Source organism: Schistocerca americana, chromosome 4 (genome assembly GCF_021461395.2).
Source record: "Schistocerca americana isolate TAMUIC-IGC-003095 chromosome 4, iqSchAmer2.1, whole genome shotgun sequence".
NCBI classification, from domain to species: Eukaryota; Metazoa; Arthropoda; class Insecta; order Orthoptera; family Acrididae; genus Schistocerca; species Schistocerca americana.
Window position 1 is genome coordinate 575,367,899 of NC_060122.1, and position 24,514 is coordinate 575,392,412.

The window sequence follows — 24,514 nt, forward strand, 5'->3', positions numbered from 1 at the left end:
ATCCCCCTTCTGTACATTTTGTATATGGCGGACATGCTGCCGCCGTCACCCCTCATCCACCTTCTCCAGTTTGCCGATGACACTGCCTTCCTTGCCCTCGCCCCCACCCTGCAGCGTTCCCAACACCTCCAATCCCATCTTGACCGGTTCACTACTTCGTGCAACCAGTGGTTGCTCAAGGTCAATCCCCCCAAAACCCAGGCGATCACTGTAGGCAAAACCACCCCTTCCTTCCGCCTCCTTGATTTTTATCTAACCATCTATGGCCATCCAATCGTTCTCACCCCCACCCTTAAGTACCTTGGCGTCACCCTCGACCGTCGCCTCTCCTGGACCCCCCATCTCTGGACAATCCAAGCCAAGGCACGCTCCAGACTCTGTCTCCTCAAGCTCCTTTCCGGCCATATGCAGGGTCAGGACCCCTCCACCATACTCCACCGCTATAAATCCCTAATCCGCCCTACCCTCTATTACGCCCATCCTGCCAGGATCTCCGCCCCCCCTACCTTTTACAAATCCCTTCAGATCCTTGAACGCCATGCTCTCCGCCTCGCCTATCACATCCGTCTCGCCTCCCCCACGCGAATCCTGTATGACCTCATTCCGTTCCCCCACCTCCTCCTTTTCCTTGAACGCATACGGATCCTGTACACCTCCCGAAAACTCGATCCTCCTCACCTGCTTGTCTCCCTCATCCTCTCCCACCCCCATGCCTGTATTCCCACATCCCACCCGGTCTCCATCTCTCCACCCTCCATACCCTCTCCCAAGGAGGCTTCCGCCAGCTCCCCCTCCCTGATGATGTCCTCCTCCCCACCATCTACCCCTCCTATCAACTTTGATCCTCCCCTCCCACTTCCTGTGTCTTTTCCTTTGGGCACCCTCCCTCCCTTCCCTCTCCTTTTCCTCCCATCCCCCCTTCCTCCACCACTCTTTTCCCAGGCTTCCCCTCCCCCTTCCTCCCTTCCTCCCTTCCCCCTCTCTCCCGTGCCTGTGGCATCTCTGTTCTTCCCTCTCCCTCTCCCACCCCCTCTCCTCCTCTCTCGGCAGGTCCCCGGGCTGGTACACGCTCAGTGGACATCACGCGCCGGAGATCATCGCCATCAGTGTCTCGTGTGTGTGCCTTCGTTTTGTGTTTAGTGTTCTTTCGCTGTCACGGCACCACTGGTCACCTGTGCCGTCGCAGTCGTCCGTGTTTTGTGCACCGTGTCAACGGGTTTTAATGTTTTTTCTTGTACAGCGTGAACGGCTTCATGTTTATTGTTTTCCGTGTCTACCGTTTTTGCCCGCCATTTTTATTCTACTGTCTGTACCACCTTTCTGTCATATTTACTGTACCACTCGCGGATGAAGAGCAACGTACTATGCTACTGACCGCCCACCTTTGTATAAGGTGATTAAAATAACAATAAAGAAAAAAAAAACAGTTTCTGAAGAAGACGTTATTACTAACGTTGGAACCTAGGTAAACGATAAAGTTAACCTGCAACTGCAGGCTTTATATCCTTATATAAACAATATCGGTTGCTGTCGCTGCATTAAAATGTTAAAAATAATGATTTTCTGTTTCCTATAGAAGATATCAAGCATATATTCAGTGTTCATCGATGATAGAATACCTTGATGGATGTGCATCAGTGCCAGTCCCTTTAAATGATCTTCTTACATACTGCTGAGAAGTATATCTTCAGATGGCGCAAGGTTGAAAAAGGTCTCTGCTTTTCCATATTTTCGTCCATCTAATGGAAAATACTTGGCTCCTTTCAAAGCTACAAAACATGCCACATAGCAATTTGTGTAGACGTCCGAGTCTTTGTAGGTGAGGTGTAGGGAGTCTTAAAACTCTTCCATTTGATAAATAATCGGGAAAATGTATGAACACTGACAGACGGTAATACTGTTGTACAGAAAGTGTCTGAAAATTGGGTCTGTCGGTCTGTTGGTCTGTTGAGAGCATAGCTGTTACGCTGCTAAGTAAACAGAATGCCACTTCTAAGAATTACAATGCCACTTCTAAGCATTACCAGAGCTTTCACATCGATTAGTAATAGCTTTAATTTATTTGTATCTTCAATTAGATTTTACCCTCGGTTCATTTGCATGTCAGTTGTATTGTCATAATGAGTAAGCACGGAGAAGTACCCCTTAGGCTGTGCACCGCCCCCTCTTCTGCCCTGTGGAACGCAGTCACGTGTAAAAAGTCTTTGCATGTCTACGGCATCACATCGTCGACACGAATACATCGACTTCAGAGCAGATTTGTTTTTATATATCTGAAGGCTAGTGTAATCAGAAATGTCGTGACGTATGCCCCATGAAAGTTTGTTCAGATGTTTAAAGGCAATCTGCTATATAAAGTAAAGTTTTTTAGTAGCAGCACGCTCCATATTCCATATGTGGTAAATAATTTGATATACAACAGTATACATATATATAAAATCTCTACAAAAATTTTCACGAGAACATACGTTTATCTTTTATGATTCGCCCACAATCACCATTTTTGAGCAAGGTGGAATTGAAAGAAAAAAATCGTTATGGGTGAACTGTAAATGCTAAGTACTCGTATATGCCTTCGTGGGCTTTTGTGTGGATCTTTTTGAGCTCCACAGTTTCGTACTTCGTGATTTGACGTGTCGCCTGCGCGATGTACTGTAAAAGAGTGCATTGCCAACTAAGATTTCTCGGCCTTGTTTCACTGTTACTTATTATTATCACCCCTGTTAGCTGAATTATTTATGTTGTGTGTTTTAAGTAGACTTCGTTCCTTCTAGTAGTTCAAGCTATCTCCATACCAAACTTCATCAAATTCTGCACAGTTGTTCTTCCATGAAAGGTGACAGACAGACCGGTTACTGATACATTTATATTACGGATTAATCACAGTGTCTTTCCACATACAGTGAATTGCTATATCGTGACTGAAAAATGCTGGTTCCTGATAGAAACTCAAAAATGGACGCAAGGTAATATTCCCCATCAATAGGACGTCGGTGAAATGTCAAGTTGCACAGAACAACAAATGTACTGACCGTAAGACGACTGACAATGAGGAATCGAATCGTAATGCTTTAAATAAAGCCATTAACACACTCCTCGAAATGGAAAAAAGAACACATTCACACCGGTGTGTCAGACCCACCATACTTGCTCCGGACACTGCGAGAGGGCTGTACAAGCAATGATCACACGCACGGCACAGCGGACACACCAGGAACCGCGGTGTTGGCCGTCGAATGGCGCTAGCTACGCAGCATTTGTGCACCGCCGCCGTCAGTGTCAGCCAGTTTGCCGTGGCATACGGAGCTCCATCGCAGTCTTTAACACTGGTAGCATGCCGCGACAGCGTGGACGTGAACCGTATGTGCAGTTGACGGACTTTGAGCGAGGGCGTATAGTGGGCATGCGGGAGGCCGGGTGGACGTACCGCCGAATTGCTCAACACGTGGGGCGTGAGGTCTCCACAGTACATCGATTTTGTCGCCAGTGGTCGGCGGAAGGTGCACGTGCCCGTCGACCTGGGACTGGACCGCAGCGACGCACGGATGCACGCGAAGACTGTAGGATCCTACGCAGTGCCGTAGGGGACCGCACCGCCACTTCCCAGCAAATTAGGGACACTGTTGCTCCTGGGGTATCGGCGAGGACCATTCGCAACCGTCTCCATGAAGCTGGGCTACGGTCCCGCACACCGTTAGGCCATCTTCCGCTCACGCCCCAACATCGTGCAGCCCGCCTCCAGTGGTGTCGCGACAGGCGTGAATGGAGGGACGAATGGAGACGTGTCGTCTTCAGCGATGAGAGTCGCTTCTGCCTTGGTGCCAATGATGGTCGTATGCGTGTTTGGCGCCGTGCAGGTGAGCGCCACAATCAGGACTGCATACGACCGAGGCACACAGGGCCAACACCTGGCATCATGGTGTGGGGAGCGATCTCCTACACTGGCCGTACACCACTGGTGATCGTCGAGGGGACACTGAATAGTGCACGGTACATCCAAACCGTCATCGAACCCATCGTTCTACCATTCCTAAACCGGCAAGGAAACTTGCTGTTCCAACAGGACAATGCACGTCCGCACGTATCCCGTGCCACCCAACGTGCTCTAGAAGGTGTACGTCAACTACCCTGGCCAGCAAGATCTCCGGATCTGTCCCCCATTGAGCATGTTTGGGACTGGATGAAGCGTCGTCTCACGCGGTCTGCACGTCCAGCACGAACGCTGGTCCAACTGAGGCGCCAGGTGGAAATGGCATGGGAAGCCGTTCCACAGGACTACATCCAGCATCTCTACGATCGTCTCCATGGGAGAATAGCAGCCTGCATTGCTGCGAAAGGTGGATATACACTGTACTAGTGCCGACATTGTGCATGCTCTATTGCCTGTGTCTATGTGCCTGTGGTTCTGCCAGTGTGATCATGTGATGTGTCTGACCCCAGGAATGTGTCAATAAAGTTTCCCCTTCCTGGGACAATGATTTCACGGTGTTATTATTTCAATTTCCAGGAGTGTATGTTCAGACAAGGACTGGAATATCAGTCCTCTTGGAAACAAGTCCAGTGCCCTGATTACTACTGCAACTCATTTGATCATAGGACCCAAACTTCACAAAACTGCCGATCTCTCTCTTGAAATATAACTATTTTATTTTATGCACTTTCCTGTGGAAAAGCCCAAGTAAGCGTGGAATGCAACTTACCAGCTTCGAATTTGAATCGTCGTTATGCGTCTCAAAAATATTGTGGGGTCATACGTTGGCTTGTAAGAATATCACATTGAACTTGATTTTTCGTCAGTCTGACTTGCATTATCAACTGTAACGTCAAAACTGTCTCTCTTTTGTTTTAACATTTCCCAATGCCGAACTAGTCGTCATTCACCTGATCCTCAACATTCTTTTCCATTCTTCGGTGTATTATTCTTATCAGCAACGTAAATTAATGAGCTGTTAAGCTGATCGTACGATAATTCTCGCACTTTTCGGGTCTTGCTATCTTCGGAATTGTTGGTATAATGTTTTTCTGAAAGGTTTACAGTAAGGCAAGAGTCTCACACATTCTGCCCACTAACGTGAGTAGTTATTCTGTTGCCACCTCCCACACTGATTTCAGAGATTTCGAAGGTATGCCATCCAACCATGCTACCTTACTTGATTTCGAATCGTTAATAGCTCTTTTAAATTGTGATTTTAGTACTGGATCTCCAAACTCTCCCCGTCGTCTTCTTTCTCACCTTCTCTGACGTCATCAGCTAAGTCTTTCCCTTCGTAGAGGCCTTCATTGTACACTTTCCACCTATCCGCATTCTAATCTGCATTCAACGGTGGAACACCCATCGCACTCTTAATGTTACCGGCCTTGCCGTCAGTTTCACACAAGGTAGTTTTGACTTTTCTATATGCTGAGTCCCACCTTCCTACAATCACTTCTTTTCTGGTGTCAAATTTTTCGTACAGCAATTTCGCCTTGGCTTCGCTGCACTTCCTGTTTATAACGTTGCTAACTGAATTGTATTTCTCTCTTCCTGAATTTCCCTGAACACATTTTTAATTCCTTCTCTCGTCGACCATATCATGTATTTCTTCTGCGTTCATGGTTTTTTCGCAGTTACTATACTTGTACCTACGATTTTCTTTATTGCTTACGTGATTCCCTCGTTTAGAGATGTCTGTTATTCTTCAACTGAACTAGGTACTGAGCTGTTCGTCCATTATCGCAGTTTCTATAACCTCAGAGAACTCAAAATATCTCTCTTCGTTCCTCAGTACTTACATATCAATTTCTTTGCGCATTGATTATTCCTGACTAGTCTCTTAAATTGCTACCAACTTTTCGTCATTGCTAAACCGTGGGCTGAACCTGAATATGCTTCTATGTGCGAGTTACAGTTTTATGTCTGATTTCGGAATCTCTGCCTGATTGTGATGTAATCTACCTGAAACCTTTCCGTTCCTCCCAGCCTTTTCCATGTATACCTCCTCCTCTTGTGTTTCTTGAAGAGTATTCGATATTATTAACTGATATTTATTGCGGAACTCACTCAACCTTTCTGCTCTCTCGTTCCCACAACCATACCCATCTTCTCCTGCAAGCCTTTCTTCCACTCTACAGTCCAATCCATCATGATTATGAGATTTTCATCTCTATTTACGTTCTGTATTACCCTTTCGATATTCTCATACATTTTCTCTGTCTCTTTATCATCTGCTTGCGACTTCGGCATATACGTGAACTACTGTTATTGGTACTGGTTTTTGTCGATGGCCATTATACAAGCAGTTATTCAGCTTAGCACTGACTATCAGAGTTTTCGGTTGTCCTCCTAAGAATAATGCGCTCAATTGGTTTGTTAGATACTCAATATGCCGACTTGGTTGGAGGACCTTGCCAGTAATGCTCCGAATGTTCTCAATTGGGGGAGAGATCCGGCGACCAAGGTGTCCAGGGTAAGATACAGAAAACACGAAGATAGGCATCAGAAACTCTTGCTGTGTGCAGAAATGTAAGCCAAGGATGGCTTGCCTCGAAGGACAACAAAACGGGGCGTACAATGTTGTCGATGTACCGCTGTGCTGTGTCGTGAGTGACACCCAATGTTGGACCGTATAGCGTGCGACAGCCATGTTGGTATATCATCGCTGTCAGGGGCGCCTCCAAAGGCCTCTGCGGCCTGGGCTGTCACTCATTGGAGTATTCTTCGGTGATGGGTCCTACTACGAACTCAAACTAGCGGAGACATGCCTAGAGACGCCCTGGACAGTGTCGGTATACCAAACCTGACTATCGCCAGCCATACGGTCCCATAACCAGGAGGATCCTCTGGAGTGTAATGTCTCTTCAGGACACCTTTGGTTATCAAAAAATGGTTCAAATGGATCTGTGCACTATGGGACTTAACATGTGAGGTCATCAGTCCCCTACATTTAGAACTGCTTAAACTTAACTAAACTGAGGACATCACACACATCGATGCCCGAGGCAGGATTTGAAACTGCGACCGTAGCGGTCGCGCGGTTCCAGACTGAAGCGCCTAGAAGCGCTCCGCCACAGCGGCCGGCCCTTTGATTTTCAACTGCGGCAACCCAACAGCTGAGCGATACGTCGACAATATTCTCTGCTCCAATGTTTAGCACAGTATACAAACTTTTGGAAATAATACTCTATTTTCCAATGCTCGCCTGATGAACAGACCGGATTTCACCCAAACCGCAGATGAGCCGACCAGATCGTCTCACTAACAAGTTTCTCTGAAGCAGGATTCGAAAACAGACAAAAAATTTAAACTACGTTTACATATTAAACAGTGGCCTAGGTTATTGTGTGGGTGCAAGATTCAGTGTACATACACTTTGTTATCCCTCTGTACTGCAGACATGCCTAAGACAACATCAAGGAAATTTGGATTTGCGGACGATTGGGCTATCACCTATCACGAAGACATGGGCGCTGCTGCCTTGACTGAAGACCTACAATTTGTTGGCTAATGCTTCCGTAACTTTAGGTTGCAACCGCTGACAAAACATGTCACCAACTTCCACCTTAATAACAAGCTTGCAAATAATGGAACTGAGATGAAAGCACAGGAAAAGCACAAGTTATCCAGGGGCTGCTCTTGTCAGGACACTCAGCTTCAAAACGAACTTGCTGACAACTACCACCAAACTGAAGAAACAACACGTTGCAGAAACTTTGTGCCACCTCATAGGGACCATCACAGAGGACATCTGCTCTTGAAGTGATGTATTCTGTGGCAGAATATTGCTAAGCAGTCTGGATAAAGAGCCAACTCACCAAAACGATCAATAAGCAACTCTACCAGACTATGTGAATCAAGGCATAAGTTAGACTATTTCTGATTGCCTATTCTCAGCCACATATATCCCCAATTCCCGCATCGTGAAGCTGCTCTCAAGCGTAGTTTACAAAATATATGGTGACCTTTACATCCCTAAACATGAGAACATTCCTGTGCTCAGTAAAAAGGGACTTCGGGACCGATGGCCCTAGCAGTCTGGTCCCTTCATTCCGACAAACCAACAAACCAAAAAGGGACTTCTCTCGCGGCACCTACCTCTACAAGGTGCAATATCCAAGGTGAACAACGGAGCAACAACAGCAGCGTAGATGGATAGAAATACGGCAGAACAACCATACCCCAGAACAGCTGAAGATGCCAAGCATCTAGTCCAGGCAAGCACGGTTCTTAAGAGCCTAGCAAGACGTGGTCTGCACTCAATAACACAAGGACAAATAGTGGAAGATGACCTGATTCAGTGTACCAAGGGCAATTAACAACATAGCTGAGACTTCAGTGGGGTGGAGAAGAACAAATTGTACAGCACATCACGTGTACTTTCCAAAACCTATGCTTTCTTGACGATCCGGAAAAAATGGTTCAAATGGCTCTGAGCACTATGGGACTCAACTGCTGAGGTCATTAGTCCCCTAGAACTTAGAACTACTTAAACCTAACTAACCTAAGGACATCACAAACATCCATGCCCGAGGCAGGATTCGAACCTGCGACCGTAGCGGTCTTGCGGTTCCAGACTGCAGCGCCTTTAACCGCAAAGCCACTTCGGCCGGCGATCCGGAAAAGTTTATGTCAGGCACTAAGCATCAATTGTGGAAGTTCAGCATTCAGATATAAGGCTGCGACTTTCTGAGCTTTGTAAATATTGCAAATTAATTCAACTTTAATCATGACTTTGTTTTCTATGTGTTAAATATCTGTAAACATATTGTTGAAGGAAAGTGCTTCCTTGTGTTACCTGATGCCAGATCTACACTAAGTAAAATACACCCTGTTTTGTTGCACTTCATGGGAAGCCATCCTGGGCTTACGTTTCAAAACGATAAGTCCCACCCGTGAACGGCGAGAGTTTCTACGATTTGTCTTCTTCCTCGCGAAACTCTACGTTGGCCATGAGGATCGTCGGATCTGTCACCAACTGAGAGCGTTTGCAACATTATGGGCAGGACCCTCCAACTATCTCGGAATTCAGACGGTGTTGCGTGCCAGCTGGACAGTAGATTGCAATACGTTCCTCACGAAGCTATTCAACAACTTTGTCAATGAAAACCAAGGCGAAAAGTTCTTCTATAAGGGCCAGACGTAGCTAACGCTTTATTAACTTGCTCAGTTTGTAAAGCTCTTTTTCTTGAATATGGCGTCCATTTTTTTTTGAAATTGCTGTCATTTGTTTGCCTGTACATGTACATCACATCTAGTTCGTTTCCTTCCCATTCGGATAATTCCTTTGTGGTGCGTCGGATTTTTCTTTTTTTCTTAGTGTGTGTATAATGTACACTGATATTAATTTATGCATCACAGTGCGTACTGTTGAACTCAGGTCAGGAGGCTTTCGATATTTCATTTCAGTAAGTATCAGATACTAATGGTCCTAGCAGTTCTGTTTGCTAGCTATTCACCAGGGAACCGGAAAATGCATTTGACATTATACTGTACTGCAGCTGTGTTACTTGTTCATGTTGCATCTTATTTGCATTGTTCAGCATGCAACACCTTAGTGCGACCTACTATGGGCGACGCGAATGGGCATTATCATATGGCGAGAAAGCACGTGGCGCCTCCATCGTACGACGCCATTAATCTTGAGTGTCTCCGGAAAGTGCTAACGAGCATGTGTTGCTGAACCATAAAGTCGGGCGCGGCGGGTGCGGAGTAACTCCGCATAATTAATTACGAGCAGCTGGCGGACCGTCTCCCGGCGGCGTGATTCACCGCAGAGATACAGCGCCGCCGTAAAGGCCGGCCGCCATTTGTCCCCAGGTACAAGGCTTATCCAGGCAGCCACTGTGCGGGGCCGCCTGCCCCCAGGCCCTGATATTGTCGCCTCTGTGTCGCCCTAGGGACCGCCCTGACAGTGTCAACGTTGTCGCTGGACAGCACTGTTAACGAAGGTATTCTATCCCAACTCTTATGTTACTTACACTGTACTGAAACATGAACATCTACTTTGGGTACAATTACGATGAGACGGGGAGAATGATTCTGAAACTCAGTAAAATCCCAAATCAACGGCAGTATGTGATCCAACAAGTACGGGATATCACATTCCATATCACAGTATCGGGGCACGGTAATTACGAGGGTTGTCCAGAAAGTAAGTTCAGATCGGTCGCTAAATGGAAACCACAGCGAAATTCAGAAACATTTTATTTGCAAGAGTTAGCTACACTTTCCAGATACTTCTCTACATAGTCGCTGCTCCGACTTAGACATTTGTCGGAGCGTTATAGCAAATTTCCAACACCATCGTCATACAAAGCATCCGCCTGTGTTTTACGATAATTCTCTACGGCGGTCTGTAGCGAGTAGCCTGCGCCCAAGTGTTGTCTTCGTATCCAGCGTTTCATGTGAACAGAGACGATACTCAGGACGAGCCAGTTAGGTCTGTATTGTGGGTGATCGAACACTTCCCATCGAAAAGACTGGAGGAGCGTCTTCACCGCCTCTGCAGAGTGCGACTGAGAATTGTCATGAAGAAGGAAGTGCGTGGCAATTGTGTTAGGTGGGTTGCATTCATTAAGGCGAAGCCACTCAGTGGGCCCTCCTACTTGGCGGGAGACATCGTTGTTCTAGGGACCTTTACTCGCTCACAGTGCGCTCACAACTAAAAAGAGCGTCTTGATGCGATCGACGGTCATACTAGAGACACTAACCAACACATCTGTGCAAAGCTTCATCGGGTTTTCACTGTGGTGTACATCTCGTGACCGATCGGAAGTTAGTTTCTGGACAACCCTCGTTCAACAGAAGATAGTGTGTAATGGAGCTGGCTAGTGTGGAGTGGCAAAAGTGTTTCGATGCACAACTTTCATTGAATTATCTCTTGCTGACACAGTAGAAGGAGCTATCTATGTTACTTGGTAAAAAATTATCCATAGCCAAGCATCATAAATTCGTTTTTAATTTGTGCAAACCGATTTCAACGCCTGTCATCTTCTTGTCTTCAAATACGTTATAAAAACGTGATCACTGTGAGCTAGTACCTAATGCCATGGAGTCGTAATGGTGGATAAAATGCATCCCATTATACAAAGGTATGCCCGAAATGAAACTTTTACAATTAAGGAACACCTTATGCCATATCAGTATAATTAGTGTTCAGAGACTTTAGAGACTTCATAATTCCTGCACTGCGGAAATTAAAATGAAATGACTGGTGGAACTGCCATGGATTTGCCTGTGGCACCAGCTGCTGCTAACGTTTTTAAGGAAGATTTTGAAGAACGAGTGTTGAATAGTGCTCCTTTCCGGCCATCTGGCTATCTCAGATACGTGAGCGACACATTTTTAATCTGCCCACAAGGCAGTAGTTCGTCGATCATATGTACAATGAAGGTCATATGTACAATGAAGGTCAACAAGCGCGGGAAGTTACCAGTCTTAGATGTGTTGGCCGAACGGAAATCAGACGGACGACCATGCCATTCTGTGTACAGAAAATCGACCCAAACACACCTGTATCTCAAATGTCGTAGCTATCACAATCACTCTCAGAAGAAAGCTATGCTGAACACCTCACTCATTACACTGAACAAGATCTATTTCGGACAAGGACCACGTCCGTTCCGAGATTAAGGAATTAGCCGCAAATATAACATTAATAGCGAATTCCATCCACCCAACAAGATTAAGGCTCTACTCAAATGAGCCCAACTTGGACGCCATTCAAAACTTAATGCAGCTATACTGTCAACGGATAATAACCACAAAGTACGCGCACAGCATTCGGAACAGCCGTAGCTAGAAGGAAACGCTATAGCCGTTCCTATTGGTCGGCGCACACCACAGACAGAGCGCCAGACACGGCGCGGACCGCAGACGGAACCCCTAGCACAACTTAGGCGTAAATACCAGACTCGTTCCACAATGAATCAGTATCAGACAGCTCCTGAAGAAGACTGCGAATCATGCAGTTGAAATATCGAGCAGGATGGCAGCGAATAACCGACAGAAACCCGATTTATCAACATGGATATTTATTGGTGGGTAGACAGCGGTTGTTATGGTAAAAGATTTTGTAGTGGCGTCGTATCAATACAACATAATCAACATTGGTATGCGCGGGTGAAAACTATGCAAGTCGGGTCCAGAGGAGATGGACCTGGTTGGGGGAGTAGGTGGTTTGGGCGTTCAGATGAAAGATGGAGCAAGCAACAAGTGGTATTTTTTGGAGGATGTGTGGACATAGGAACAGACAAATGTTTTGAAGTACGATTGTCTTGAAACGGATGACGTCTTCGGCAATGGGGTTTGGGCAGAGGAAATAACGGGGCTGAATGGGAGTATGAATGGGATGGATTCACTCAGTGAGTTCCAGTTTGCTTAGTTGAGGCTTGGCTTTGAGTTTTGTGCAGTTGGTTATTGCGGTAAAAGCTGCTAAGGAGGCTTTAGGACCAAAGGTAACACAAGGTATTTTGGATGGATGGTGACTGTGGAATTTTGGGTTGAAGGGCTTAAGTAATATAGAAACTCTTGTAGGTATGAGGTTTTGGATGTGGAAATATATTTTGATTTAGATGGTGAGGGATGTCGGTTTGAAGAATTATTGATATGGTTTGGAGAGTACAAAAGTGTGTGTATGGTAAGGGAGGAAATGTGTTCATATTATGGGTGTCATTGGAATCAGTTACAGGTTATTCTGCTGTGGGAGTAGGACTGGTGTCAGCATTTGGTTCTTTTGTAGTTTATTTAACGGCTTTTGGAATGAAGAGTGGTTGGTGGCTGGGGAGGGGGAGGGGGGGAGGTAGGATGTGACATTATTGAGGATTACCTTCGAGTGGCGCAGATCCTACTGAGCGGTATGCATTGATTGGTGCTGTGAGTATTGATAATAGTGATGTCATCTTGGAAAACTGTTGCTCATTGGACAGTGATGCATGTGGCTGTGGTCGATGAGGTGACTGATGAATTGTGGCTGAAAGTTTAAATGTAGACGGAGCTGGAGATGGAGTGAGATGCATTGGTTACTGCAGTGATGGCAGAGGATAGTGTAAGTAACTGCAGGCAGGTGTAGAGAGTGGGTAAGAGTGCTCCATGTGGTGACAATGGGAGCAGGAGACACAGAGGTATAGATAATAATTGTTGTAGGATGATACATGACAGTGGACAGTGATGAGCACCGGCCGTGGTGGCCGAGTGGTTCTAGGCGCTACAGTCTGGAACCGCGCGACCACTACGGTCGCAGGCTTGAATCCTGCCTCGGGCATGGATGTGTGTGATGTCCTTAGGTTAGTTAGGTTTAAGTAGTTCTAAGTTCTAGGGGACTGATGACCTTAGAAGTTAAGTCCCACAGTGCTCAGAGCCATTTGACAGTGATGAGCAGCGTTGAGTGGGTTGAGTGGCTTCCGAAGTGGCGCTGAGATAACTGTGACGAACTGTGATGGAGTGCTTCCGATGTATGCCATAATTTTGCGTCGTATGTCGACAGTTGTAATATTTGTTTACTTATATATCTCTCCCTTATCATTTGCTTTACTTCCAGTGTATACCATAATATTTACATTATGTTACTGTAGTAACACTTTATAACAAACTGGCAGCTTCATTTGTTTAGGTGTTTCTTAGGACAGGGGCGGGAGAGGCGTCGGTGTTTGGCGGTCTCCCTAATGGGTGTCGGTAAGGAGGGAGCGGTGGGCACAATTAGGTGTACTAGGTGACAGGATTGTTGGGAAAGGGGTTTGGATGTAAAAAGTACAACAGTCCAGGAAACTGTTTCACAGTTGGTAGTGGCAGTTTGGGTGTTGGTGCTGTACCTGATAATGCTGGTTCTTGAGATGGATCTGAGGACGATGCTTCTGAGGATGGCATGCCTGGAGAGGATAGGAGTGGGAGAGAGTGGCGTTATGAAAGGTGGAGGTGCTCCAAGGTATAATAGTTGATGATTGGGAGAGGTGGGCGTAAACAGTGACAGTGGTAGGAAGGTATGGTGATGGTGAAGCTGTCAGTTGATGGATCGGTGACGATGTCAATGTCGGCACCTTCGGCTATGGGGTTGGCGGCGGCGACGACGACATTGGTGGCAGCGAAAGCAGAAGCAACTATGACGAGAGTGATAGTGGAACAGTAACGAAAAGGCGGTGGGATGGAATGGCGACAGCGATGAAGATGCACAAAATAGCTTCACGATAAACAGACACACACACACACACACACACACACACACACACACGGAGAGAGAGAGAGAGAGAGAGAGAGAGAGAGAGAGAGAGAGTGAGAGAGGGAGAGAGAGAGACGTCTCCAAGGCAGAATAAACTGACGGTGAATAGGCACACATACAGAAGAACCCTCGAATGCACAATGAAATATGCAGATGAACAGACGCAAATCAGAGAGGCGTAGCTCCTACCAGTCTGTAGTAAAAGGAGAGTAGGAGCAAACCAACAAGTAGTAGTGTGAATGCTAGTGTAGTGGTTCTAGACAAAGAATGTCAGTGATGGCAGAGTGCAGTCTGTTGAATAAGTGCAACATTTTGTTTGAGCAAACGAGAATACTTGCTCATGTATCGACCTATTGAGACTCTGTGATCCGGGAACCAATTGAAATAAGAGTTTGTGAAAACAACTTCAGTAGAGACACCGACTAGGCACTGGGGAACGCATGGAAGCTTGCACATGGCAAGGGAAAAACTCAGACGAATAGTTCTCGCAGTACGATAGATGATGCTGCAAGAAATGTTAGACAGAAAGTGTAAACAGAATCTATGGATGTGGGGGGGGGGGGGGGGAGGGGGGTGCCTGTTCTGTACACACCATTATGATGTTATAAAGCCAATTGGATGCCATCATGTGGGTATAAAAGAGGGAAGCTTTCCAGTTCTTGATCATTCAGCCAGTGGTTGGAACCCCACTACACCTCGGGAATAACAATCACCAGGTCGGCTCTCAGAGTTGAAATTCCAAAGGGAAATGCTTCCAGCCAACGCTGTCCACGTTTTCACTATTACTGGCAGCCCTTGTTGCCTGTCACTGTCATCGAATCCACTATCAGACGCCGCCATTGCTGCCACTCCTCCCCACATGACATCGTCATCACCTTCACTACCAGATTTTACTGCCAGTCCTCATTGCTCATCATCACCGTTGGTGCCAGTTCTCATTGTCAGTCGTCATATTCACCACCAGTTCTCTCCCTCTCTATTGAACCTCGCCATTGATCACTAGCCCACGTCTTAGCTGCCAGTCTTACCCTTCATCAGTTAGTCACCACAGTTACTACTCTTATTCAACGCTATGACAATTTACAACTATGACATCCAGAATCATCTACTCGCACCTCCATTTACCCCTCGACCTACTGCTCTTCCCTCGTTTCTCCCTCTTCTCCACTATTCGAATGACTCCATCTGGCCTGCCACTCTCACACATTGCATCGTCAGACCAAATTAACTCCTCATTTGCAGACGTCAACACCCCAGCATATACTGTAACTCCATTGCCACTGCCACCCCATCACTAAGTGGTCAGCACTGCACAGCCAGCTGTGCCATCAGTCTCTACTGTTGTTCCATTGCCACTGCTATCATCATTACATTAGGATCCATAAGTAGATGTACCAGTAACACCTAGTCCAGCAACGCAAAAAATGAAACTTCATTGGATTCTATCGAAAAAACAACGAACATCTGATTGACAATCATACCACGCTACAGTTCTATAGACACTCTTTTCAATTCAGCTATTTAGAAACATTGCTTTGCAATCAGTTACCAGCAATTTAAAGTGATTAAGGGTTAAAACAATACACAGAGTATCACTAGCAGTTATTTTTTTCGTAAGAATTTATATTTTCACATTGGAAATAGTTATGTGAGATAGGACCTAATTTGATTCTCAGCATTTATTTAAGCCTAATTCTTCAAATGTTGTCGAAATATAACAATATTTGGAAACACACTCAATTGTTTTGTTGAATTTATTATGTAACCAATGACCTCATCTGTCGTAGAGAGCTAGTTATTCGACAGTACAGATTTAGTTGAGTTACTATTATTGAAGCAATAAATTCTAAACAATGCAAATATTCAAAGTTTCACATGCGAAATTTGCACTAACGACATCAACAATCAGTGTTTTTGCAATTCATTATATTTAGTAAACTAGAAAATATTATTGTTATAATTTTATGATTGTATCAGTTTATGTCTGGGTAACAGTGTGCGTATGTTAACTCAGGTTTACTATTACATGCAAATGCACATGTGAGACATTGCCAGCTCATGGTAGGCTTTCGTTCAACTATGAATTCGTTCTAAATAATAGTAGCGAGTATGCAGATACTCTTGGTTAAAGAAATAGATGGAAAATTGTGATACCGTGGTTAACAATAGTGAATAGTCCAATATTCGCACGTATGTTGAGAAAGACAGTTTCGATGGAAGACAGACACATTAACCGCTTCAGTGTAACGACAGCCTAAGCATGAGACGGTAATTTCCTAGTTCGGCTACTACTCCACTCTGGCACGTAGTGCGGAATGACATAGAATGTTGCAGACCGTCCAGTACTTGTTCTCAAGTAGCAGGCGCAGATGAGAGGGGCTGTGATGTCATTGGTGCTCCATACTGTGCGCTTCTCTTGCGGTCAGACATGGCGATACCAAACATTGGGACGTTATGACTACCCTCACGTTCCCACATGCATTCCAAACTTGAGCCACTGCCGCCTGTGATCGGCAGATAAATCTGAATACTGCATGATTCGACCAGCCAGACAAATGGAGACCCACAACGTGACGCCTTTCAGATGCTGATAAAGTTGCCTGACAGGAGTAAGCAGCAACTCCGTGTCCTTCACAGGGGTCGCTCAACGTATGACGCTGTTCACGAAGCTCACATAACTCACCAAGCCTGGTAAGACCACTAACAACGAACAACACTAATACACTGTTGTGACCGTTCAAACTGTCTCATAAAATTGCAGTTTTAATCATTTAATTATCCGCAGATGATGTGTAACTACACGAAGTTAAACTGAAGAGCCAAGGAAACTTTTACACCTGCCTGATATCGTGTAGGCCACAGCGAGCACGCAGGAATGCCACAGCACGACGTGGCATGGGCTCGACTAATGTCTGAAGGAGAGCTAGAGGTAGCTGATACCATTAATACTGCTAGACTGTGCACAAATCAGTAAGATTACGAGAGGGTGGAGAACAGCACGTTGCAAGGCATCCCAGATATGCTCAATAATGTTCATGTCTGGTGAGTTTGGTGGCCAGCGGAAGTGTTTAAACTCAGAAAAGTGTTCCTGTAGCAATTATGGATTTGTGGACTGTGGCATTCTCCTGTTCTAATTGGCCAAAGCCGTTGGAATGCACAGTGGACATGAATGGATGCAGGTGATCAGACAGGATACTTACGTACGTGTCTCCTGTTACAGTTGTATCTAGAGGTATAAGGGGTCTCATCTTATTACTCCACACATCCTACACCATTACAGAGCCTCCACCAGCTTAAACAGTCCCCTGCTGACATACAGAGTCCGTGAATTCATGAGTTTGTCTGCATACTCGTCCACCTCCATCCGCTCGATACAATTTGAAACGAGACTCGTCAAGGAGGCAACATGTTTCCAGTCATCAACAGTCCCATGTCAGTGTTGAAGGGCCCAGGCGAGGCGCTAAGCTATGTGTCGTGCTGTCATGAAGGGTACACGAGTGAGCTTTCGGCTCAAAAAGCCCACATCGATGATGTTTCGTTGAATCATTCGGACGCTGGCACTTGTTGATGGCCCAGCACTGAAATTTGTAGCAATTTGCGGAAGGGTTGCACTTTTATCATGTTGAACGTCTCTCTTCAGTCGCCGTTGGTACAGTTCTTGCAGGAGCTTTTTCCGCCCGCAGCGATGTCGGAGATTTGATGTATTACCGGATTCCTGATATTCACTGTATGCTCATGAAATGGTCGCACGGGAAAATCACCACTTCATCGCTACCTCGGAGATGTGCCCCATCTCTCGTCCGCCAACGATAACACCATGTTCACTTTCACATAAATCTTGTTAACCAGCCATTGTAGCAGCAGTAAACGATCTAACAACTGCGCTAGATACTGTTTTCTTTAGCCATTGCCGACCGCAGCGACGTATTTTGCCTGTTTACATATCTGTGTAGTTGAATACGCATGCCTATACCAGTTTCTTTGGCGCTTCGGTGTATATTACCATCCGACCCTGTTTTCTGGGTGCTTTACATTTTCTTAGGCATTTTACTTGTATGGAACAATGACGGATAGAGTAAACTCTACGATTAGAAGTAAGTATGCTGTGCACAGCGTAGGAATTTAACTTTCAGCTGCCCATAATAAGTCTACTCTAGTTTCTGAAAGATTGGTTGACTGTTCCGTGTATCGCACTGCATTAGCAGTAGGGATTGTGACCGAAGCTTAAAGAACCGGTTTTCGGCTATATAGTTTTTTTTTTTTTTTTACGCCAGTTTAACTTGACTGTTAAAGCCGTTCAAAATAAGCTGTTTCTGGAGTACCGGTTTTCTGTTTTTATTCCCGTTATTTCTTGTAATGAACGTCGAGATCAAGCAAAGACTGAAAAGTTTAGACGTTCTCAGTTTAAAGATACGTTCGGTCAAAATATTAAATTAAACAGACCAGTCAAAGAAACTTAGACCGTCTACCGTTCGCTTCTTTTGTCGAAAAGTGTTAAGTGGCTTCAATTTACATAAAATCACCAGTACTCACCTGGTAATTCTAATATTTTGAACTCTCCTCAAAAAACAGGCTCTTACGACTATTTAAGGTAAAGAAAAGATGCTGAACTCATTTTTTTCGTGTTTATTTATCCGTTAACATGAGCTACAAGCAGATAAAAGCAGATTATGTAGACAAAAGCAGCGGATCACTTACTTTCTGTTTTTACTGTAACTTATAGTCTGAGTGAATTATAACTGTTTTCGTAATCTCCTCCCTGTTTTATTATTTCGTAGAAATTGCAGCCAAATCTTTAATCTCTTAAAGAAAAAGAACTGTTGTACATCATTCGTATCTCGTTTCGTAAAAATATAGAATCATTCTGCAGTACAATCAATGTCCAGCGACGATAGCCAAAAACTGTCGTTAGACCAGGTGGGGTCAAGTGTTGCACAATGCACGTACACGCGTGCCTTCAGTCAAGACACACGGCTACAGGAACATATGCATTGTCTCAGCAAAGCTATACCAATTATTATGTGTTTGTTGCTCATTTCTTCGACATTATTGTTAAAATACCACTGATCGCTTTTTCCATTTAGTATAATAACGCAATATTTTTAATTAATGCCTATTTTACGAGTAAAATCAATACTTTTGCCTAAAAAGATGTATTTAAAAACGAAACATTTTACGATTTCCACTAAAGACCAAATACCGAAAAACTGTTATTCAGAATAAGGTACCGCTATCGGTTTCAACAGGTCGGTATTTTCAGTCCCTAATTAGCGTAGTTTGCAAAAGGATCAGTGTATTATCTACAGCCAAGTTAGATGAATTTCATAGAAACGGTGTTTGGGATCTGTCCGAAACTTTATCATTCCTCCCAAAATTATTGTCAACAAATTGGACGTTCAATGTCAGCGAGGCATTATTGTCACTGTTGGTAGTCCAAGGACTGGGTGCATCCTCATCTTTCTGGTTAACGAAGCCAGCAGTATTCAGATTCGGTGTTGGTCTGCAGCATAAGGCCCATAGCTATTCCGATTGCACGCTGGCCTCAGTTTGAATCAAAATAAAGGCTATATTGACAGCCAGAAACAGGTTAATGCGAACTGCGCTAAATGAGCTTGCTCAGATTTGCATGCTTCCTCATACATGTGCATAGTCTTGGAAATAATGCACTGGATGTATTGGTCTGACGAGATATGTTTTAGATGAGAATGGATTCTTCCTTGCGTCTGAGGGGGCGACAGTTGGTTTAGGAGAGCACTTGGAATGAATATTGCAACGGTATACTCGGGGATTCTGGCGTCTTGGTGTAGGGTAAAATACCCTACAACATTCGTACATCCTGGATGTTTTCCGACAGCTCTCTATACTGCGGGGCAAACCTAAAACACAATATCTACATCTACATCCATACTCCGCAAGCCACCTGACGGTGTGTGGCGGAGGGTACCTTGAGAACCTCTATCGGTTCTCCCTTCTATTCCAGTCTCGTATTTTTCGTGAAAAGAAGGATTGTCGGTATACCTCTGTGTGGGCTCTAATCTCTCTGATTTTATCCTCATGGTCTCTTCGCGAGATATACGTAGGAGGGAGCAATATGCTGCTTGACTCTTCGGTGAAGGTATGTTCTCGAAACTTCAACAAAAGCCCGTACCAAGCTACTGAGCGCCCCTCTTGCAGAGTCTTCCACTGGAGTTTATCTATCATGTCCGTAACGCTTTCGCGATTACTAAATGATCCTGTAACGAAGCGCGCTGCTCTCCGTTGGATCTTCTCTATCTCTTCTATCAACCCTATCTGGTACGGATCCCAAACTGCTGAGCAGTATTCAAGCAGCGGGCGAACAAACGTACCGTAACCTACTCCCTTTGTTTTCTGATTGCATTTCCTTAGGATTCTCCCAATGAATCTCAGTCTGGCATCTGCTTTACCGACGATCAACTTTATATGATCATTCCATTTTAAATCACTCCTAATGCGTACTCCCAGTTAATTTATGGCATTAACTGCTTCCAGTTGCTGATCTGCTATATTGTAGCTAAATGATAAGGGAGCTTTCCTTCAGTCTGTTTAGATCCAACGTGGCTGAGACGTGACGTTCCATCGGGACTTTACAGAATGAAATTTCCAATGCTGTTCACTTCTCTTGTTGAAAACGATCACCAACCTGAACACCACACGGAATGTGTTCCGAATCACTGGGTGACACCTACTGTAGTCTCCGTTACCGGCAACATCCTTTGCCAGTAGCGAGAGTACGTCGGTACAGTTCGGTACGATGTCTTTGAAGATAGCTTCCGACACATCTCACACCCTTTCTACACACGGCTGCTGCTCTATATCTTAGATGGATTTGTTTATAACGTCGTTCAGTAAAACAGACTCCTCCATAGGCTGGACGTATGCGGTGTACCAGTTGGATAATAGGTCCATAAGTCTGTCGAATCATTGTTTCAATATGTTCATTTGCTGCTAATGTTATAAGGATCAGGATCAGAAAGCATATAACATCATGTTTATGGTGAAAAGTAGGTTAATGGCTAAAGTTTTCCACAGATAATTCACGCTCGCCAGATACACTTATTAGCACTTATTTTACCTGAATCCTTGAACGTCGTGTTAAACGCTTATTAGTGTGCCACTGAGTTCAGCCATTTATACACAACACGTGTAACACACTTGCGACAAAAGGGAACTGGTACACAGGGATCTTAGAGATGGAGAAACCTCGAACGACAGAGTGACAGCTCAGATGAGAATGCATATAGACGGAATCGATCGTGACGTTGTGACCTAATTCAAATGGTCCAAATGGCTCTAAGAACTATGGGACCTATCATCTGAGGTCATCAGTCCTATACCCTTAGAACTACTTAAACGTAACTAAACTATGGAAATCACACACATCCACAACCGAGGCTGGGTTTGAACCCAAGACCGTAGCAGCAGCGTGGTTCCAGACTGAAGTGGCTAGAACCACTCGGGCACAGCGGCCGGGGACGTTTAGACCGAACCACTGCCGATATTTAAGATTAAAAATGGAAAAGAGACAATTGATCAAGTCAAATATTGATTTTAACCTCCTTTTGTTTCGAGCAAGAATGGATTCGCTTTATCATGGTACTACCTCGTCATGGTATAGGGCTCAAAACGGTTTGACAGGTGCGCTTCTAGTATAATGCAAAAGATGGTGGCGCTTCAACGTGCATCGCAAACATAGTTCGTACCCTTAAACTTTGGACCACTTAAAGAAACTTGTGTTACAGTAACGTTGCGAAGGTGGAGCACGTTAATATGAATAAAAAGCGAACGTAGTCTTATACATAAATGGGAGAAATCAGTAAAAAACTGAGCTCGCAGGAACACGAAACAGTAAAAAAAAAAAAAAAAATACATCAACATCGTCAGTGCTTTTATGAACTGGTAGAATGAAGACGGAAGTAGCAGTAAGTGGTGCTTCTGCGAGTGTTGTTCAAGCGTAGTGCCTCAGTAAGCTCGTCGCACAGAACGAGAACTTTACGGGAGGTGTATAGAGGGCTGTGACTTCGCAGAGCGCACGTTCGTAGCCAACTACCTTGTAGGGGGTGGGGTTGCTGTTGCAGCCAGCCCCAGGGGAGCGATGTGCACTCTCTGTCGCTCCCCAGAGGTCGTGCCGAAGGGGGTAGGAATTGGCTACCGCCTTATGATAACGCTTGCAGATATAAGGTTATTTGCAATTTTGCTACACGTGAGAATGGGACGCTATGAGAAGCATAAAGTGGCACACTGAGGCCTGCCAGGACGGTTGAAAGTATCTTAGAGATCCATCTAGACACAAACGTTTTTCTAATCGGACCATTTATTAACCTTGTAAGTTTTTTTTTCTGGTAATCATTTGAATTACACTAATCTATGACGCTTTGTATACTTCTGGTAAGGTTGCTATCGATGGGCCACATAAACAAAAAGTAATCATTCGAATGACACTAATCTATGACGCTTTGTATACTTCTAGTAAGGTTGCTATAGATGGGCCACATAAACAAAAAGCTCCTTAAATCGTCAAATTTGAGAGTTTTACAATGTTGTTCATTTTAATTGCCGGCCGCGGTGGTCTAGCGGTTCTAGGCGCGCAGTCCGGAGCCGCGCGACTGCTACGGTCGCAGGTTCGAATCCTGCCTCGGGCATGGATGTGTGTGATGTCCCTAGGTTAGTTAGGTTTAAGTAGTTCTAAGTTCTAGGGGACTGATGACCACAGATGTTAAGTCCCATAGTGCTCAGAACCATTTGAACCATTTTTTTCATTTTAATTAAAGTATTAAATTTCACTTTGCACATATCTAAAATAAGCGTTACAATTATAAAATATTAAGTAAAGTTTAGAAATACCAAATTAAGTCCTATTAGCCGAATGAAGGAAACTGTTCGCCTTCATTGGGCCTGTGATTTTTTGTTACTGGTCAAGTAGTTACTGTAGTGTGTAATACAGTAGGATATGAACACAAATTCGTAAAACGTTCAAAACTATTCTCAGTGTGATTCGTAAATATAAATAGCTGATGCGAAATCAATGCAGGACACGGAAAATATAGTGAGGAATATAAAATGACAGCTTCGCATTATTCACAAGGAATCAGTAAATGCTATTTCAAAATTAGGAGTAGGATTCTTTTACCCCTTTGTACCCATACAATAATGCGAGCAACTACGAAATAGTACTCAAGTTAATGGATCAGAAAATGCGGGGGCTGAGGTAGGCTGTTTAGGTTATTATGTTGGTAACGCCACGTAGCGCTCTATATGAAAATCACTGACTGTGCTGTGTGAAGGCTGTAGTTGGTCTGGAGTATATGCTATTGTAGTGTTCGCTGTTAACAGCGCGTAGCGTTGCGCAGTTGGAGGTGAGCCGCCAGCAGTGGTGGATGTGGGCAGAGAAATGGCGGAGTTTTGAGAGCGGATGATCTGAACGTGTGTCCATCAGAGACAGTAAATTTGTAAGAGCGGATGTCATGAACTGCTACATATATATATATATATATATATATATATTATGACTTTTGAACACTATTAAGGTTAATACATTGTTTGTTCTCTATCAATTTCTTTCATTTGCTCGCTATGCCTATCAGTAGCTTGAATCTTTCATTTAGCTGGCAGTAGTGGCGCTCGCTGTATTGCAGTAGTTCGAATAACGCAGAATTTTGTGAGGTAAGTGATTTGTGAAAGGTATAGGTTAATGTTAGGGCCATTCGTTCGTAGGGATTATTGAAATTCCCGGCTGGGTCAGGGATTTTCTCTGCCTCGTGATGACTGGGTGTTGTGTGCTGTCCTTTGGTTAGTTAGGTTTAAGAAGTTATAAGTTCTAGGGGACTGATGACCATAGATATTAAGTCCCATAGTGCTCAGAGCGATTTGAACCATTTGATTATTGAAAGTCAGATTGCGTTGCGCCAAATAATATTGTGTGTCAGTTTAATGTTGATCAGAATAGGTAAAGAGCGAAATGTCTGAGTACGTTCAGTTCTGCTCAGCTGTTTGAAAATCCAATAATGTAAGAGGTTTATCAGCACAGTAATTCATTAATTTTTCTAAGGGGAGGTTTCAAGAGTAATGCATAATTAGGCTAGTATGAAAAGAACAATAACAAGTCATTACACTTAAAATGGCACAAAGTAAAATGCCTACTATTAATGTTATTAGTCTTACACAAATTAGCCTAATGCATCAATTACACATTCTTGCTGAGCAAATTTGCGTTTTTCGCAGGAAAACATTTTGATCCCCTTTCTAACAGCAACACACTTCAGGATAATGTTTGCATGTGAGATACTGAATCTCGTCTTCTTTGACGT